This window comes from Emys orbicularis, chromosome 4 (assembly GCF_028017835.1).
Source record: "Emys orbicularis isolate rEmyOrb1 chromosome 4, rEmyOrb1.hap1, whole genome shotgun sequence".
In the NCBI taxonomy this organism is placed as follows: Eukaryota; Metazoa; Chordata; order Testudines; family Emydidae; genus Emys; species Emys orbicularis.
In genome coordinates this window covers 131,153,062-131,173,425 of record NC_088686.1, presented here as the reverse complement: position 1 = coordinate 131,173,425, position 20,364 = coordinate 131,153,062, and the positions used below count along the sequence as shown (strand labels likewise).

Sequence of the window (20,364 nt, the reverse complement as noted above, 5' to 3'; positions counted from 1 at the left end):
GGATGCTCTGCCACCACTCCCACCGCCATTAAACCAAGGGGACTCCTAGATCTCCGCCCCACTCATCATGACTGCAGCAGTACCGTTCAGGGAGAGAGGCCAGCTATCAATCCCCAACTGTGTAGCGCTTTTTAGGCTAAAACCACCACCTTAAATTTGACCCACTAACCAACCAGCAGCCCCATAGCACTGGCTTCACATGCTCCCTGTAAGGCGAGCCCCTGCCGTCTGCATCAGCCTGACTTCCAGGGTTCATTGTACGTGCTCTGGCCAGAATTTACAACTGAGCTGGCCTGCGGGCTCAGGTTATGCAGAGTGTGACATTGCATTCCATATTCCTTATGAAAATACGCTTATGATAGGAATATGACATAACTGAGATATACTTTATGCCAGATGGCTCATGTGAGATACCATTGGGAAGGTTCTGAGTTACTGAATGCGATTATCCAATGTGTACGCCTGTGTCATTTCTGTCTCTGAAGTAAGGAATATTGACTCTCTGTCTGTATTTCAGCTATGCTACTTTGGGTGACGCCCACTGCGAACACTTCAGGTACGACAATGGAAAAGTCAGACAGGGCGGATGGCCCATCAGCGAGGACAATGGACTGTGAAAAGCTTGGCCTTCCTGCGGACCCTCCGCAGTGCCCCTGACTCATGGACGCTGTGATCCTACAGAATCAGGTGGTCTTGTCACCAGATATTAAAACATTACCTGGGACTTCTTGTAACTTTCCACTGTGAGGGAAGAGGGGGTCAAGTTTGGGAAACAAAAGATTCCCGCCTTATGTAAATCCTATTTCAGGGTGGGGAGGAAGGCAAACGGGGCTCCTCCTCTCCATGGCCTGTCTGCCCAAGAAAAAAGACTGCAAAAGGGAAGGCCGGGGGGGAGTCCAGACTGACACAGGGGTCGTCTGAAAAGGAATAACTGGCACTCTGAACCACAGGAACATTGCAAACTGCCTGCAACTATATCTAGGGTGAGAAATACAATTTGTAACCAATTGCTTTAGTGAAACTAGCTTAGTTTGCATGTTTGAGTTCATTTGCTTAGTAATCTGCTTTGTTCTGTTTGCTACCCCTTTTACCACTTAAAATCTGCCTTTTGTAGTTAATAACATTTGTTTTATTTATAATATAACCCAGTGTCTGTAATTTCTAATGGGGGGGGGGAGAAGTTGTGCACACCTTCCTCCACATTGAGGGAGGAGGCGGATTTCATAATATACCTGTGGGTCTGCACTCCAAAGGAGGGGGACATCTGAGTGCTGGAGCAAGTCCCTAATCTGCAGCTGGGTGTGGGCCTGCCTGTGTGTGTGAGAGGAGGTTTTCAGAGCCTGGCTCGGCAAGACAGGTTAAAGGGGGCCCAGGCTGGCAGAACAGGTAGACTCAGTGGTATCTCAGCACATCAGGTGGCTTCCCCAGGGGTCCAACCCGTCACACAGAGAAAGAGTTAATGGGGGATTCCCCTGCCCTGTCCAGCCTCCCTCTCCTACCAACGGTGGAGAACAATTCTCCAGAGATAATGGAACCACCACAAGCTCCTCTTGGTTCAGATTCCAACATCTCCAGTTTCTTCACCCGCTTCCCTGGCTCCCCTGCAGTAACTGCTCTCCCCCGGGAGGACCCAATCGGAACTCACATTGCTCACCCCGAGAGAAATGCAGGCAGCCCCATTCGCCGTCTAGACAGGAAGCAGATCCAGGGCTCATAGGGCAAGTGGTGCTGGAGCATGTGTCTCACAGCAGCTCCACTCAACCCAGCCCACCAGCCTCCTATACCTGTCTGTGCCATCCAGGATGTCCGGCCTCCATCACTGTAGTATCCAAGCCCCTTGCAACCTTTACCCCATGTGGCAGGGCAGTGCTGAATCCCCATTGTACAGATGGGAAACTGAGGCCCAGAGCGGGGAAGTGACTCACCCAAGGTCACACAGGGAGGCTGTGGCACAGTAGAGACCTGAACCTGGGTCTCCCCCAAGTCCCAGATTCCCACTCTGAGCCACCTTTGCTCCCTATGTTGCATTGGACAATCTGGGTGTCTGCCTCTGCAGCAGCAACATTTGGAGAGACCAGGGAGAAATTATCATGTCAGGTCTAAGGGCTGGAAGCAGCAGATCAAAAGAGCAAGAAAGTCTGAATTGCACTGAGCGCCCATCAGTACATCACAGTAAATCGGGCGTCCGCAGACAGGGCAGAATCTGGGGAGCTTTAGTGGGGATCTAAACACTAGCCGAGCATTTAGAAACAGCTTGGAGAGCATTGAGCAGGGGCTGTGTCCACAGTTCCTTAGCTGCACTATGCACCCAGGAGAGCAGCATTTGCCCAGGCAGCTCTCATTAGGTCTGCTTGGCCACTTTGCACAAGAACTGAACCAGTGGAGAGAAATACTAAACTGAGCAGCGCGTGTCGTTGTGAGCACGTCGCTCTGCACCGGCTGCCGATGGCTCTCTGGGTGCAGTTTGAGAGGTGGACTTTGAGCTACGGAGCCCTAACCGGCCCGGCACCTGCTCCAGAGACCTCCTCTTTCCCCACTCCACCGGCTTCAGTCAGCACAGGCACTACTCCAGCTGGAGCCCTCTCGGTTTACAAGAGGGGTCTGACTTTGGACCTTGCACCCCAGCTTGGTCCAAAGTAGCCCAGATGTGTTGCCCTTTAGAACATCCTGCAAAGACCATCCATTCACTCAGACTTCTGGAGTGGGTGTTTGATGGGGGAGGGTATTTCTCTTGGTTACTGGGGAGTGTATTATTAACGAGGAGTGTTTCTTATCGAGCTGTCAAAAGTACCTGGAATAGGCACTTTTTCTCCTCTGTAGAATACAAAATCAGTCCGGGTATTCCTATGGAGCACAGCAGCTTCCTTGCAAACAGTGCAAGCCTACGTATGACTTTGCTGAACGGGAAGGGAAAAGATACACAGAAGCACCCCTGTTTTTAACCTCACAGGGGCCTGGGCGAGAAGATTTTCTCCTTGGAAATTAAGATCAGCTATCCACAGCTTAGCCCACTGCTCCTCTCTCTGGAGTCTATTCCATTCTATACAGAATTTATAACACTCCTGGGGTACTGACCACTCTGATCACAGGTCCAGAGGATCCCACTGCTCCTCTTTGTGTGTTGCACTTGTCAACAGGCTAAAGGAGACACATGGAATTGGGAGCTCTTTGGAACAGGGACCGTGGCTTTGCACGGCACCTAGCCCGTGGTACTCTGCTCTCGACTAGGGCACTACAGTAATAGCAATACTGATTAATAAAAGACAGACAGATCGAGGACAGGCGCCTATCAGCGGATATGCAGGAGAGCACAGGGTGGAGGGAGTCTGCAGAAGACAGCCCCCTTGAGATGGGGCAGTGCACAGACACAGGATAATGCAGAGGGGCCATCATAGTGCAGGTGATCATTCGAGATGGCCCAACCCAAGGGTTCCCTTCTAGCAAGGTGTGAATCCTTCCAGCCATCAGGCAAATTGTCAAAACAGGAAGCGCATTGGCCTCCCTGATGTGCAGGGCATGTCTCGATGGGATTATGTTTTTATCTCACTGCTGATGCCCAAACACCTGACTCTGGAGAAGGCAACTATTCCCGGAGGGACTTTTTAATCTGGATTTTTTCCCTCTGTTCAGAATCTGATTAAGGCTCGAACCCCTTTTAAACTAAGAACTGTTGACGAGCTGGAATGTAAATCAGGCGCGTGGATCCCTCCGTCTGTGTCTTGTTTAACATTTCAGATGCTTTTTTTGTATTACTCAACCTCGGGAGGGAAATCTGAAGGCTGAGCCCACCTAACAAATCTGGTTTGTGGGCACCTGTTGGTGCATGTCAAGTCCTATCTAAATCTTTATTTTGCATCTCCACGAGGTTCTGCCAGTGGATATTGGGAGTTCTATAACACACCACCCTCAGTATAAAACTTGACTGTTTCTGCAATAGATTTTCTGCTTTTCCTACCTCTTCTTCCTGTCAAGGACTCTGTGCTAATTGGGTGTTCCAAGCCAGCCTCAGTTGCTTCCTGGGGTATCCCAGATGGTTTTTATATAACCAATAATGCCATTGGTTTTTTAAAGCCAAGTGCCATGGGGATGGTGAACTCCGCCTCCCTGGTATCGTACATGCCATTTGGGACACGCCCGTGTTTTGGAGAAAGAGATCCGATCAACAAGAACGCAAGAACTCCCTGGACCTGCCTGCCTGCTTTTCAACATGAAGCCGAACTGGGTGAATTCATCAACAATCCCCATTTACTAGCAGACTCAAAAAATTAGCCAGTCTCTCTTTGGGAACTGGCTGCCCCACCAGAGCTCATATCCACCCAACTTAGAGCCCCTCCCGGCAGACAACACTTCCCCAGCCTCTCACTCTGTATATCCCCTATGGATTAAGTAAGACACCACATAGGCCAACAGCTCGTGTCGCTCTCTCTCTCTGTGTTATGCAAGAGCTCAGAGAGCCAACAGCACGTGTGTTACTCCCTATGGACTACATAGGGGATCTGTGAAAGCCAACAGGCAGAAAGCATGGCTGTGAGAGAGGCCAAGCATGTTCCGAGGCTCCTAAGCATCCAGATGAGGTTGGCACACTGATGGCTGTTTCATATTTAGGGATACGTTTACAAAGTCCCTTAATACGCTGGACCGCACCTTGAGAAGAGTTTAGATACAAACCACTAGCATCACTATAGACAGTCAGCCCTTGGGACCTGGGAAGCTCACAGCACCCTGGATTGGGGAGCCCTATGAAAAAATATCAGGGTGAAGCTCCATAGCTGGCCTTCCCACAAATGTCAAGGCCAGCTCTGGGCACAGGGACCTGAACACGACGCATCTCTGACGTGTGAAGAGGCCTGAAAAGTTGGTCTGCAAGCCTGCGCAAAAGGCTAAGGCTGTCCAAGTGAGAGTCACGAGAATGGCAAATAGCACTGCACACCTTTGGCAATTCCCGGAACGGCTAACTGGGCAGGGACCAGTCACCGGCTGCAGATTTCACTGGGGAAATTTGCAAAGGGAGAGGCCCAAACTTTCCCCCAAACCTTCCCCAGCTGATGAACCCTTTGGAAATATGGCGAGTGCATGGCACACTTGCAATTATTATTTGCATGACAGTAGTGCCTTGTCATAGACCAGGGCCTTGCTGCGCTAGGCCCTGTACAAACTCACAAAACTGCATACCCCAGTCACACCCTAGTCAGGCAGAATGACTTTGCCCATCACCATTACAGCTCCACATGGCAGATACTCCTCATGCTGGATACGGTCCATAAGCATGCAGAAAGTGATGCTAGCTGCAGCTGAAATGGGGCACCTGGCTGACCTTCAAGCAGAACAGAAGTTATCACATGCGGTCTATTGAGTGATCCGCACAGAGAAGGCTCCAGTTATCCTTGCCTGTGCTGTTGCAAGCAGGGGAAGGGAGGATGGCGCTCCGCTTGATACTGGCTGCCAACTAGACACGGAGCCATTGATCACTACCCGTTGAGCCCGATGATCTAGCCAGGTTTCTATCCACCTTATAGTCCATTCATCCAGCCCATACTTCTTTAACTTGCTGGCAAGAATACTGCGGGAGACCGTATCAAAAGCTTTACTAAAGTCAAGGAATAACACATCCACTGCTTTCCCCTCATCCACAAAGCCAGTTATCTCATCATAGAAGGCAATTAGGTTAGTTAGACATGACTTGCCCTTGGTGAATCCATGCTGACTTTTCCTGATTACTTTCCTCTCCTCTAAGTGCTTCAGAATGGATTCCTTGAGGACCTGCTCCATGATTTTTCCAGAGACTGAGATGAGGCTGACTGGCCTGTAGTTCCCTGGATCCTCCTTCTTCCTTTTAAAGATGGGCACTATATTAGCCTTTTCCCAGTCATCCGGGACCTCCCCTGATTGCCACGAGTTTTCAAAGATAATGGCCAATGGCTCTGCAATCACATCAGCCAACTCCTTTAGCACCCTCGGATGCAGTGCTTCCGGCCCCATGGACTTGTGCTCGTCCAGCTTTTCTAAATAGTCCTGAACCACTTCTTTCTCCACAGAGGGCTGGCACTTTACTGTTTACAACATCAGGCGCCCGGGCATACATGTAAGCGTTGCCTGCTCCCCAATTACCCAGGGAGGAAAAGGCGGGTTATATTAATGTGTATCATCCTCATATACAAATCACCTCCAAATCTGACCCACTGAGGATGTGAGAAGGTGGAAATCAGAATAGAGTGGGGGCTACTTTACCATGCACCGATTTACACCTTCCAGTTAGTCCCTTTACTTGCTGCACTCCTGTTCTGGCCCCTCGGCAGACGAGTTACGCCCATTGAGACTTAGTGGGGCTGAGATTCAGGGAGCCAAATTCAGAGGGGGGCAGGTAAGGTGATTGTAAGGGGATGCAAGGCTAGGGGTGTCTACGTTAGCGTAATGTACGTGACTTCACTGGAACCAGATTCCACTGTGAACTTGGCCTTTTGCGCCCATCCTGCGACTGACTCTTGGGAATAGTGATAAGGTGGTCAAGTTGCCTTCCTTTCTCTTCCCCTTTCTTTGAGGGTAGAGTTAAGAGTAACTCTGTCGCTGGCCAAGAGCTCTTGCAGATTAGAGAACCGTGTGCCAGATCTTGTTCTGACTGTAGATCTCAGCTCATGCATAGAAGGCTGGACTGTCATAAGCATTCCAGTCTAAGCAGGGATACCTATAAGTGGATTAGAAAGTGAAACAGTGGCTCAAATTAAGAATGATTATAAACAGAGCTTGGAAACTAACCAAAAGGGCCCAAGGAGACCTGCCTGGGAGGGGACCCCCAGAAAAAGGCAGCTCCGGACATTTCAAATCTTCATGGCTCGTATTAAAACTCGAAGTGTAGGTAAGTATAACTAGGCAGACAGAGCCGCGAGCCCCAAGGACCCGCTCCATGGTTCATTGTTTCCCTCTCCGCCCAATGAGGATAATGTGAAGTGCTTTGAGATCCACTGATGAAAAGTGTGATAGAAAAGCTAGGGATTCTTCCTGGGCCTCACAGAACTGGTATTACCTCCATATATGGCACTGGTGAGACCAGTACAGGAACACTGTGCCCAGTTCTGGTGTCCACACTTCCAAAAAAGATGTTGAAAAAATTGAAAGTGTGCAAGAAAAGAGCTACGGAATGATCCGAGGGCTGGAAAACCCGTGAGAGACCCACGGCGCTCAGTCCTTTAGACTAGCGGGACTAAGAGGCAACTTAAGCACAAGATCATGGACGATGAAGCTAAACGAAGTAAAACTGGAAATAAAGGGCACATTTTTACCTCTGAGGATAACTAACTAGGGCTGTCGATTAATCACAGTTAACTCATGTGATTAACTCAAAAAAATTAATCGCAATTAAAAAAATAATCGCGATTAATCACACTTTTAATCATACAGTTAAACAAAAGAATACCAATTGAAATTTATTTAATATTTATGGATGTTATTCTACATTTTCAAATATGTTACATAAGAACATAAGAACGGCCATACTGGGTCAGACCAAAGGCCCATCCAGCCCAGTATCCTGTCTACCAAGAGTGGCCAATGCCAGGTGCCCCAGAGGGAGTGAACCTAACAGGTAATCATCAAGTGATCTCTCTCCTGCCATCCATCTCCACCCTCTGACAAACAGAGGCTAGGGACACCATTCCTTACCCATCCTGGCTAATAGCCATTAATGGACTTAACCTCCATGAATTTATCTAGTTCTCTTTTAAACCCTGTTATAGTCCTAGTCTTCACAACCTCCTCAGGCAAGGAGTTCCACAGGTTGACTGTGTGCTGTGTGAAGAAGAATTTCCTTTTATTTGTTTTAAACCTGCTGCCCATTAATTTCATTTGGTGGCTCCTAGTTCTTATGGCAGGTTTCAGAGTAGCAGCCGTGTTAGTCTGTATCTGCAAAAAGAACAGGAGTACTTGTGGCACCTTAGAGACTAACAAATTTATTTGAGCATAAGCTTTCATGGGCTACTGCCCACTTCATCAGATGCATCAGTAGCCCACAAAAGCTTATGTTCAAATAAATTTGTTAGTCTCTAAGGTGCCACAAGTACTCCTGTTCTTTTTCCTAGTTCTTATATTATGGGAACTAGTAAATAACTTTTCCTTATTCACTTTCTCCACACCACTCATGATTTTATATACCTCTATCATATCCCCCCTTAGTCTCCTCTTTTCCAAGCTGAAAACTCCTAGCCTCTTTAATCTCTCCTCATATGGGACCCGTTCCAAACCCCTAATCATTTTAGTTGCCCTTCTCTGAACCTTTTCTAATGCCAGTATATCTTTTTTGAGATGAGGAGACCACATCTTTACACAGTATTCAAGATGTGAGCGTACCATGGATTTATATAAGGGCAATAAGATATTTCTGTCTTATTCTCTATCCCTTTTTTAATGATTCCTAACATCCTGTTTGCTTTTTTGACTGCCGCTGCACACTGCATGGATGTCTTCAGATAACTATCAATGATGACTCCAAGATCTCTTTCCTGATTAGTTGTAGCTAAATTAGCCCCCATCATATTGTATGTATAGTTGGGGTTATTTTTTCCAATGTGCATTACTTTACCTTTATCCACATTAAATTTCATTTGCCATTTGGTTGCCCAATCACTTAGTTTTATGAGATCTTTTTGAAGTTCTTCACAGCCTGCTTTTGTCTCAACTATCTTGAGCAGTTTAGTATCGTCTGCAAACTTTGCCACCTCACTGTTTACCCCTTTCTCCAGATCATTTATGAATAAGTTGAATTGGATTGGTCCTAGGACTGACCCTTGGGGAACAGCACTCCATTCTGAAAATTCACCATTTATTCCTACCCTTTGTTCCCTGTCTTTTAACCAGTTCTCAATCCATGAAAGAATCTTCCCTCTTATCCCATGACAACTTAATTTATGTAAGAGCCTTTGGTGAGGGACCTTGTCAAAGACTTTCTGGAAATCTAAATACACTATGTCCACTGGATCCCCCTTGCCCACATGTTTGTTGACCCCTTCAAAGAACTCTAATAGATTATTAAGACATGATTTCCCTTTACAGAAACCATGTCAACTTTTGCCCAACAATTTATGTTCTTCTATGTGTCTCACAATTTTATTCTTTACTATTGTTTCAACTAATTTGCCCGGTACTGACGTTAGACTTACCGGTCTGTAATTGCCGGGATCACCTCTAGAGCCCTTTTTAAATATTGGCATTACATTAGCTATCTTCCAGTCATTGGGTACAGAAGCTGATTTAAAGGATAGGTTACAAACCCTAGTTAATAGTTCTGCAATTTCACATTTGAGTTCTTTCAGAACTCTTGGGTGAATGCCATCTGGTCCCGGTGACTTGTTACTGTTAAATGTATCAATTAATTCCAAAACCTCCTCTAGTGACACTTCAATTGGTTTCAATTACAACACAGAATACAAAAGTGTACAGTGCTCACTTTATATTATTATTTTTTATTACAAATATTTGCATTGTAAAAATGAAACAAAAGAAATAGTAATTTTCAATTCAGCTCATACAAGTACTGTAGTGCAATCTCTTTATCATGAAAGTTCAAAGTACAAATGTAGATTTTTTTGTTACATAACTGCACTCAAAAACAAAACAATGTAAAACTTTAGAGCCTACAAGTCCATTCAGTCCTACTTCTTGTTCAGCCAATTGCTCAGACAAACAAGTTTGTTTACATTTATGGGAGATAATGCTGCCTGCTTCTTATTTACAATGTCACCTGAAAGTGAGAACAGACATTTGCATGGCACTTTTGTAGCCGGCATTGCAAGGTATTTACGTGCGAGATATAAAAAAGTTATTAAACCTAACGTTAAAAAATTATATATTACATAGGTTGGGAAAAGAGTGTCTGTACATCTGGGCATAGTGCTTAGATTATCCACAAATACAAAGTTTGTTTTTAACGTCAGAAGATACATATAGTGCATAATGAGCAATAACCCGAATTCAGGTGAATAGATTTAACAATACAGTTTAGATATTAGACTCCGAATACTCGGGTACATAACTCATGAAAAGTTGTATGGAGATTTGGTTGTGGAAAGCAAAATATATCAATGAGTGGAGATTGTCCCTCAGTAATTGAGAATTGGGTAGGTTTTCCATTTAGAAAATACAATCCATGAGGACAGTATTTGTTACTTTCCTGACCGCGCTTCTCATTGGCACTCCAGTTCATCCCTCCGGGTACTGCCGATGTCCGGTGATGTGTTCTATGTAGATGTCCCTCGACCACCTGATGGCGTCTGACACCATGAGTTGCCGCATCAGCCGAGCGTAGCGTTGACCGATTCTGCATTCTCTCAGCATATTTCTCTACCTTTCGAGCTCAGGCATCATGGAAGGCCGGGGTCCTGTTCTCGAACGGCACTGTGACATCCACCATGATGATCTTCTTCCGGTCCTCGTTGGTGATGACTATGTCCGGTCGCAGTTGGCTGTCGGTTCCGGGGATGGCAGAGTTCACGGCAACCTTCCCCATGGGTGGCAGGATGGCTCCGGCCAGGCGATCTTGGATGTTGTTGTGTCGCAGCTGTCAAGCTCTCGAATGGGGCTTGCAGCTACACAGGACGTGGGGTAGCGTCTCGTTGGCGGAGCCGCACTTCCTGCATCACTTGTCCCGATTCCTGTGGCCGACAGCTCAGTTCAGCGTCACAGAGTTGAGCCGGGCCCTGTGGATGAACCTCTAGTTGGCAAATCGAGTGAAGCTGCCCCTGGGGAGGAAGTGATTGCTGGCGTCCCACTTGCAAGTCACCTCAAATGCCTTGCCCTGGTCCGGCTTCTATTTCAGGTTTTCCACGTATTGGCAACGCATGGCATCCTTCAGGGTCGTCTCCAGCATGGTTCTAGCTTTGGAGTGATGATAGTGTGATCTGTATTCTTCACCTATGGCACCAGGACTCCCAGCTCCCGCCGTTCCTCGCACCATGCTAAGCATTCATATGCCCCTTCCTGCTTCGACCACCATTTAGACATGCTTCCATGCTGATGATGCTCGTTAAAAAAAATGTGCTAATTAAATTTGTGACTGAACTCCTTGGGGGGAATTGCATGTCTCCTGCTGTTTTACCTGCATTCTGCCATATATTTCATGTGGTAGCAGTCTCGGATGATGACCCAGCACATGATGTTCATTTTAAGAACACTTTCATTGCAGATTTGACAAAACGCAAAGAAGGCACCAATGTGAGATTTCTAAAGATAGCTACGGCACTCAACCCAAGGCTTAAGAATCTGAAATGCCTTTCAAAATCTGACAGGGAGGAGGTGTGGAACATGCTTTCAGAAGAGTTAAAAGAGCAATACTCCAATGCGGAAACTACAGAACCTGAACCACCAAAAAAGAAAAATCAACTTTCTGCTAGTGGCATCTGACTCAGATAATGAAATTGAATGTGCATTGGTCCACACTGCTTTGGATCGTTATCGAGCAGAACCTGTCATCGGCATGGACGCACGTCCCCTGGAATGGTGATTGAAGCATGAAGGGACATATGAATCTTTAGCACATCTGGCACATAAATATGTTGTGATGCCGACTACAACAGTGCCATGAGAATGCCTGTTCTCACTTTCAGGTGACATTGTAAACAAGAACCAGGCAGGAGATGTAGAATGTAAACAAACTTGTTTAAGCAATTGGCTGAACAAGAGGTAGGACTGAGTGGACTAGTAGGCTCTAAAGTTTTACATTGTTTTATATTTGAGTGGAGTTATTTTTTTGTTCATAATTCTACATATGTAAGTTCAACTTTCATGATAAAGAGATTGAACTACAGTATTTGTATGAGGTGAATTGAAAAATACTATTTCTTTTGTTTTTTACAGTGCAAATATTTGTAATTAAAAATAATAATATAAAGTGAACACTGTACACTTTGTATTCTGTGTTGTAATTGAAATCAATATATTTGAAAATATCCAAAACTATTTAAATAAATGGTATTCTATTTTTAACAGTGCAATTAATCACGATTAATTTTTTTAATCACTTGACAGCCCTATAACTAATCCTTGGAAAAACCTTACAAGAGACGTGTTGGGTTCGTTGTCACTTGAAGTTTATAAATCAAGATTGAACATCTCTTTTCTACATCTCCAGCTCGACCACAAGCTCTAGGATGGATGCAGGAATCCCGGGTGAAGTTCTCTGTCCAGTGATCTGCAGGACGCGTGCATGGTCCCTTCTGGCCTTAAAGTCTATGACATTATAAAACTGATGCAACCTGTGCTGCTACACCTAATTTGGTTTCCACCTGGTTCTCAGCACTGTAGTTTAACTCAATTCCTTACTGAGTTACACTGTATCACTATAAGCCCTGTTTAAATCTAATTAACAGTGTTCACAAAGGCGTTTCGCACCGGTTTAAATTCCTTTTTAAACCAATTTACAGTCAAATTGGAGCAGGTACAGAGACGGGCTGCTAGGGATGGAGAGCCTGTTTGATGAGAGGAGATGGCAAGAGGAAGGCTGGGGGGGGCCCAATTGCTCTCTATAAATATATGGGGGAGGGGGAAAACACCAGCAAGGCAGAAGCACGACTGAAGCTAACGGAGAGTGTTGGCACCAGAACAAATGGGGATAAACTGGCCACAAATACATTTAAACTGGAAATCAGAAGAGGATTTCTAACTGGGGAGGTTCTGGAACAGCCTCCCAATACGAGTCGTGGGGGCAAACACATAACTGGGTATAAGATGGAGCTTGATGCACTGATGAACGGGCTGATATGATGGGATTGCCTGAAGGGTCCCTTCCAGCCGTATGGCCTTAACTTTTAATCTAGACAAGAACATTAAGAAAGCCAAATGAAAGTACTTCCAAGTCAGGGAATGCCAAAGTTAAGGCTGCCCGCACAACCCTAACTCTGCCCCTTTGGGCATACGCTTTGTGATATAGCTACATCTCGAGATGCTGTAAATCGGTGTAGCTCTGCTGAAGTCAATGCTGAGGCTCTGGCACAACAGTCCTTAGCTACACAAGCATGTTCCATTATTCCCATGGGTCCCTTGCCTCATTCAGTGGTTTGCAGTGGCTGAATTAGCCAGAACTCTCGCAGATATGGGCCTTGTTTTTGGCCCAGCTCGGTCTCAGTTTGAGCCTGCAATAAATCCAGATTTACACCAACGTAGCTAAGTGTATGTCTACACTACGAAATTAGGTCGAATTTATAGAAGCCGGTTTTATAGAAATCGGTTGTATACAGCCGATTGTGTGTGTCCCCACATAAAATGCTCTAAGTGCATTAAGTCGGCAGACCGCGTCCACAGTACCGAGGCTAGCGTCGACTTCCGGAGTGTTGCACTATGGGTAGCTATCCTACAGTTCCCGCAGTCTCCGCCGCCCATTGGAATTCTGGGTTGAGATCCCAGTGCCTGAATGATGCAAAACAGTGTCGCGGGGGGTTCTGGGTACATGTCGTCAGGCACCTCCCCCTCCGTCAGAGCAACGGCAGACAATCAATTCGCGCCTTTTTACCTGGGTTACCTGTGCAGACAACATACCACGCCAAGCATGGAGCCCGCTCAGCTCAGCTCAGCTCACCGTCACCATATGTCCTCTGGGTGCCGACAGACGTGGTACTGCATTGCTATACAGCAGCAGCTAATTGCCTTTTGGCAGTAGACAGTGCAGTATGACTGGTAGCCGTCATCGGCGATCTGGGTGCTGGCAGACATGGGGCTGGCAGACGTGGGGCTGCATTGCTACTCAGCAGCAGCCCCTTGCCTTTTGGCAGTAGATGGTGTATTAAGATTGATATCCATCGTCGTCATATTGCAGTTCAATCAGAGGCACCTGGGCAGACATGCTCAGTCCTATTGAACCGTCTTGACGATGATGGCTATCAGTCTTAGTACACTATTTTCTGCCAAGTGCCCAGTATTTTCTGCCAAGCACCCAGAAGATGCCGAGGGCTATCAGTCATGCTGCACCGTCGTCTGCCAGCTTAAGATGTAAAAAATAGATTTGTTCTGTATTCATTTGCTTCCCCCTCCCTCCGTGAAATCAACGGCCTGCTAAACCCAGGGTTTTGAGTTCAATCTTTGGGGGGGGGCCATTCTGTGTGACAGTTGTTTGTGTTTCTCCCTGATGCACAGCCACCTTTGTTGATTTTAATTCCCTGTACCTGTACGCCATGTCGTCACTCACCCCTCCCTCCCTCCCTCAGATACTAGTTTCGCGCCTTTTTTCAGACCAGACGCCATAGCACTGGGATCATGGAGCCTGCTCAGATCACCGCGGCAATTATGAGCACTATGAACACCACGCGCATTGTCCTGGAGTATATGCAGAGCCAGGACATGCCAAAGCAAAACCAGGCCAGCCGAGGAGGCGATTGCAGCGCGGCGACGAGAGTGATGAGGAAATTGACATGGACATAGACCTCTCACAAGGCACAGGCCCCAGCAATGTGCAAATCATGGTGTTACTGGGGCAGGTTCATGCCGTGGAACGCCGATTCTGGGCCCGGGAAACAAGCACAGACTGGTGGGACCACATCATGTTGCAGGTGTGGGACGATTCCCAGTGGCTGCGAAACTTTCGCATGCGTAAGGGCACTTTCATGGAACTTTGTGACTTGCTTTCCCCTGCCCTGAAGCACCAGAATACCAGGATGAGAGCAGCCCTCACAGTTGAGAAGCCAGTGGCGATAGCCCTGTGGAAGCTTGCAACGCCAGACAGCTACCGGTCAGTCGGGAATCAATTTGGAGTGGGCAAATCTACTGTGGGGGCTGCTGTGATCCAAGTTGCCAGGGCAATCAAAGACCTGCTGATATCAAGGGTAGTGACTCTGGGAAACGTGCAGGCCATAGTGGATGGCTTTGCTGCAATGGGATTCCCAAACTATGGTGGGGCGATAGACGGAACGCATATCCCTATCTTGTCACCGGAGCACCAAGCCACCGAGTACATAAACCGCAAGGGCTACTTTTCAATGCTGCTGCAAGCCCTGGTGGATCACAAGGGACGTTTCACCAACATCAACGTGGGATGGCCGGGAAAGGTACATGATGCTCGCGTCTTCAGGCACTCTGCTCTGTTTCGAAAGCTGGAGGAAGGGACTTTCTTCCCGGACCAGAAACTAACCGTTGGGGATGTTGAAATGCCTATCGTGATCCTTGGGGACCCAGCCTACCCCTTAATGCCATGGCTCATGAAGCCGTACACAGGCAGCCTGGACAGGAGTCAGGACCTGTTCAACTACAGGCTGAGCAAGTGCCGAATGGTGGTGGAATGTGCATTTGGACGTTTAAAAGCGCGCTGGCACAGCTTACTGACTCGCTCAGACCTCAGCGAAAAGAATATCCCCATTGTTATTGCTGCTTGCTGTGCGCTCCACAATATCTGTGAGAGTAAGAGGGAGACATTTATGGCGGGGTGGGAGGTTGAGGCAAATCGCCTGGCCGCTGATTACGCGCAGCCAGACACCAGGGCGGTTAGAAGAGCACAGCAGGGCGCGGTGCGCATCAGAGAAGCTTTGAAAACGAGTTTTGTGACTGGCCAGGCTACGGTGTGAAACTTCTGTTTGTTTTTCCTTGATGAACCCTCCGCCCCCCCCCCCACCCGGTTCACTCTACTTCCCTGTAAACCAACCACCCCACCCTCCCCTCCCCCCCTCGAGCACTGCTTGCAGAGGCAATAAAGTCATTGTTACTTCACATTCATGCATTCTTTATTAATTCATCACACAACTAGGGGGATAATTGCCAAGGTAGCCCGGGATGGGTGGGGGAGGAGGGAAGGAAAAGGACACACTGCAGTTTAAAACTTTAACTCTTATTGAAGGCCAGACTTCTGATGCTCGGGCAATCATCTGGGGTGGAGTGACTGGGTGGCCGGAGGCCCCCCCACCGTGTTCTTGGGCGTCTGGGTGAGGAAGCTATGGAACTTGGGGAGGAGGGCTGTTGGTTACACAGGGGCTGTAGCGGCGGTCTCTGCTCCTGCTGCCTTTCCTGCAGCTCAACCATATGCTGGAGCATATCAGTTTGATGCTCCAGCAGCCGGAGCATCGATTCTTGCCTTCTGTCTGCAAGCTGACGCCACCTATCATCTTCAGCCCGCCACTTGCTCTGTTCATCCCGCGATTCAGCCCGCCACCTCTCCTCTCGTTCATATTGTGCTTTTCTGTAGTCTGACATTGACTGCCTCCACGCATTCTGCTGTGCTCTGTCAGCGTGGGAGGACATCTGGAGCTCCGAGAACATATCATCCCGAGTCCGCCGTTTTCTCCTTCTAATCTTCATTAGCCTCTGTGAAGGAGAAACATTTGCAGCTGGTGGAGGAGAAGGGAGAGGTGGTTAAAAAAGACACATTTTAGAGAACAATGGGTACACTCTTTCACTTTAAATTTTGCTGTTCACATTACACAGCACATGTGCTTTCGTTACAAGGTTGCATTTTTCCTCTTATATTGAGGGCCTGCCGGTTTGGTGTGAGAGATCACTCACACAGTGCCAGGCAACAGATTTCGGCTTGCAGGCAGCCATGGTAAGCCACAGTCTTTTGGCTTTTTTAACCTTCTTAACATGTGGGAATGGTTTCAAACAGTAGCGCCCTCATTTCCCATACCAAGCACCCGTTGGGTTGGCCATTTAAAATGGGTTTGCAATGTAAAAGGAGGGACTGCGGTTTCCGGGTTAACATGCAGCACAAACCCAACTAACCCCCCTCCCCCAATTCTCGGGGATGATCACTTCACCCCTCCCCCCCACCGCGTGGCTAACAGCGGGGAACATTTCTGTTCAGCAGAGCAGGAACGGGCACCTCTGAATGTCCCCTTAATAAAATCGCCCCATTTCAACCAGGTGACCGTGAATGATATCACTCTCCTGAGGATAACAAAGAGCGATAAGGAATGGATGTTGTCTGCATGCCAGCAAACACCGGGACCATACGCTGCCATGCTTTGTTATGCAATGATTCCAGACTATGTGCTACTGGCCTGGCGTGGTAAAGTGTCCTACCATGGCGGACGGGATAAGGCAGCCCTCCCCAGAAACCTTTTGCAAAGGCTTTGGGAGTACATGAAGGAGAGCTTTCTGGAGATGTCCCTGGAGGATTTCCACTCCATCCCCATACACGTTAACAGACTTAACCAGTAGCTGTACTGGCTGCGATTGCCAGGGCAAATTAATCATTAAACACGCTTGCTTTTAAACCATGTGTAATATTTACAAAGGTACACTCACCAGAGGTCCCCTGTATGCCCTCAGGGTCTGGGAGCACGCCTTGGGTGAGTTCGGGGGTTACTGGTTCCAGGTCCAGGGTGATAAACATATCCTGGCTGTTGGGGAAACCGGTTTCTCCGCTTCCTTGCTGCTGTGAGCTATCTACATTATCTTCATCCTCATCTTCCTCGTACCCCGAACCCACTTCCCTGTGTGTTTCTCCATTGGAGGAGTCAAAGCACACGGTTGGGGTAGTGGTGGCTGCACCCCCTAGCATGGCATGCAGCTCCGCGTAGAAGCGGCATGTTTGCGGCTCTGCCCCGGACCTTCCGTTTGCCTCTCTGGCTTTGTGGTAGGCTTGCCTTAGCTCCTTAATTTTCACGCGGCACTGCTGTGCGTCCCTGTTATGGCCTCTGTCCTTCATGGCCTTGGAGACCTTTTCTAATATTTTGCCATTTCGTTTACTGCTTCGGAGTTCAGCTAGCACTGATTCATCTCCCATATGGCGAGCAGATCCCGTACCTCCCGTTCGGTCCATGCTGGAGCTCTTTTGCGATCCTGGGACTCCATCATGGTTACCTGTGCTGATGAGCTCTGCGTGGTCACCTGTGCTCTCCACGCTGGGCAAACAGGAAATGAAATTCAAACGTTCGCGGGGCTTTTCCTGTCTACCTGGTCAGTGCATCTGAGTTGAGAGTGCTGTCCAGAGCGGTCACAATGAAGCACTGTGGGATAGCTCCCGGAGGCCAATAACGTCGAATTCTGTTCACACTACCCCAATTCCAACCCGCTAAGGCCGATTTTATCGCTAATCCCCTCGTCGGAGGTGGAGTAAAGAAACCGGTTTAAAGGGCCCTTTAAGTCGAAAAAAGGGACTTAGCCGTGTGAACGTGTCCAGGCTTAATTCGATTTAACGCTGCTAAATTCGAACTAAACTCGTAGTGTAGACCAGGCCTAAGAGAGAATCTGGGCCCGTACGGACAGGCTGGGTGGGGTGTGTAATGAACGAAGCAGGAGCCCACTGAACACAGGTTAAGTCTTGGTTTGCAGCGTATCAACTTATCTGCTTTTCTATACTACACTTCCCACCCGCTTGCCCAATCACCCTGTGACCAGAGTCCCAGGGGAGAGGGAAATGCTCCTTAGCTCCAACTGAGCAATGGATGGATACGAGCGAAGGATCTTCTCACGCCAGCCCATTTCTCTGTATTCCCTGTAACAGCAGCCCAGGGTGTGCCACCCATCCTACAGTAACTCACAGCGACGCACAGGCCCTTGTCTGTCACGGACACCCGGGCAAAGCGCACCCATTCGGATTCCCACCCGCACTGCACACAGTGGTGTAGCCAGGGTTGCAGACGAGGAGGAGCAGCGGAGAAAAAAGGCGCCGGTCCTTCGGTGGCATTTCGGCGGCCCTGCACATGCGCCGAAATACTGCCGAAAGACGGAGAGGCGCATGCGCAGGGCCGCCCCGCTTCCCCATCTGGAGCGCTGTCTGGGGCACCGAGACCCCTGGCCATGCTCTCAGGGCCAGAATCCCGGCCGGAGCGCCGGGAGCCCGCGGCCCCGTTCCGCCTGCTGCCTGGAGCGCCGGGAGGCGGGAGCCAGCAGGCCAGCCCGCAAAAAAAAGAAAAACCCGGAAGCAGCTGAGGAGGAGGGGGGGGGTGCGCCCAGGTGGGCGGGGGGGTCAGTGCACTGCTGCTGTTGCTACTCACTTCATCAACAACAAAAGAAGTCTCCTCCCCCGACTAGAACTCGTCCATCTTTCCTCCGGCTCGGACCGCAGCCGCTCACGCCGCCAGCCTGTAACAAATGCCCCGTCCCCGTCCCCTGATAACTCCTCTGCCATTATCAGGGGACGGGGACGGGGCATTCGCTACAGGCTGGTGGCGTGTGCAGCTGCGGTCCGAGCCGGAGGAAAGATGGACGAGTTCCAGTCGGGGGAGGAGACTTCTTTTGTTGTTGATGAAGTGAGTAGCAAGAGGGAGGAGACAGCGGAAGGACCCGGAAGCGGCGCTGAGTGAGGCCCGGAAGCGGAAGGACCCAGAAGTGGCGCCGAGTAAGTAAGAAAATTTAAAAGGTGCCACTTTTGGGGAATGTGATCAGGGGAAGCGGCCGCTTCCCCTGAACCCCCCTAGCTACGCTACTGACTGCACAGGTGTCAGTGACAAGGTGCAGGGCAGGGGGAGCATCAGGCCCCTGGCTCCAGTTCTCTAGCCAGCACCTCAGACATTCCAGTACGGACCCCACCTTAACAGAGCGATTGTCTGGTGGACGCTTCCCACCCGCGATCCCATTCTCCAGCTGGCCGCACCCCCCGGGCAATCTCAGCAGATGATGGCTGAGGGAAGGGATATTAGGGCAGCCCCGGGGTTTTTGTTCAGTGCCTCCAAAGCAATACATGTGTTGTCCTGTTTGAATAAAGTTAATTTCATTCCCCTCTTATCTGTGCTACTCCCTTTGTCCCCTGGCTCCTGTGCATGTTGGGCATTGGTCCTGCTTTGAGCAGGGGGTTGGACTAGATGACCTCCTGAGGTCCCTTCCAATCCTGATATTCTGATTCTAGAAGCTTCTATGGTTCCCTTCCCCCTGCACATGCGCTGCCCTCCTGCCTGGTCCTTCTCATCCCTTGCTCCAGCTCTCCTGTCCCTGACATTCCTCTCTCATTCGGCAGCCCAGCCCACTGGTGGCTGGGGCAACTCCAGCCCCGCTAGTGGTTCCATTCCTGTTACTTACTATCTCCAATCTCTTCTCTTCTCCTCCCTCTCAAAGGGGGCAGCAGCCTCTAGTGGGCTGGCAGCTCTGTCTTATTCCAGCTGCTTTTACCACTCTCCCAAGATCTTTCTTTGCAAGGAGCGTTCTCCATGGACCAGCAGTAAGGGCTCTGCACGTCACAGCTCGTCCTGTCCCTCTGCGATGGAATCTAACCTTAGCTGGTGTGGAAAGATGGGCCTGCAGCTCCTCTGAGAACGCTCTGGGCCCCTGGTCTGAGGGTTTGCTGATGTCAGGGGTGGATTTAAAGTGCCGAAACCCCTAGTCAGATTCCTGAGAACACAGGAGAGGCCCTCGGGAAAGGATACAACTTGCAATGCTAAGACACAAAATTTAGGAAGGCATCCATCAGACAGGAGCCATCTTCTCTGTCTCCAAGCGCCGCCTGCAGCACGAAGGAGAACGTGG

The 20,364-nt window shown here is 48.8% G+C and overlaps 1 protein-coding gene across 1 annotated transcript in view; it reads right to left on the bottom strand.

The window, feature by feature from the left end:
* Positions 1-20,364, bottom strand: part of PPFIA4 (PTPRF interacting protein alpha 4) — a 130,911-nt gene that overhangs the window by 94,301 nt on the left and 16,246 nt on the right. The window lies entirely within an intron of this gene.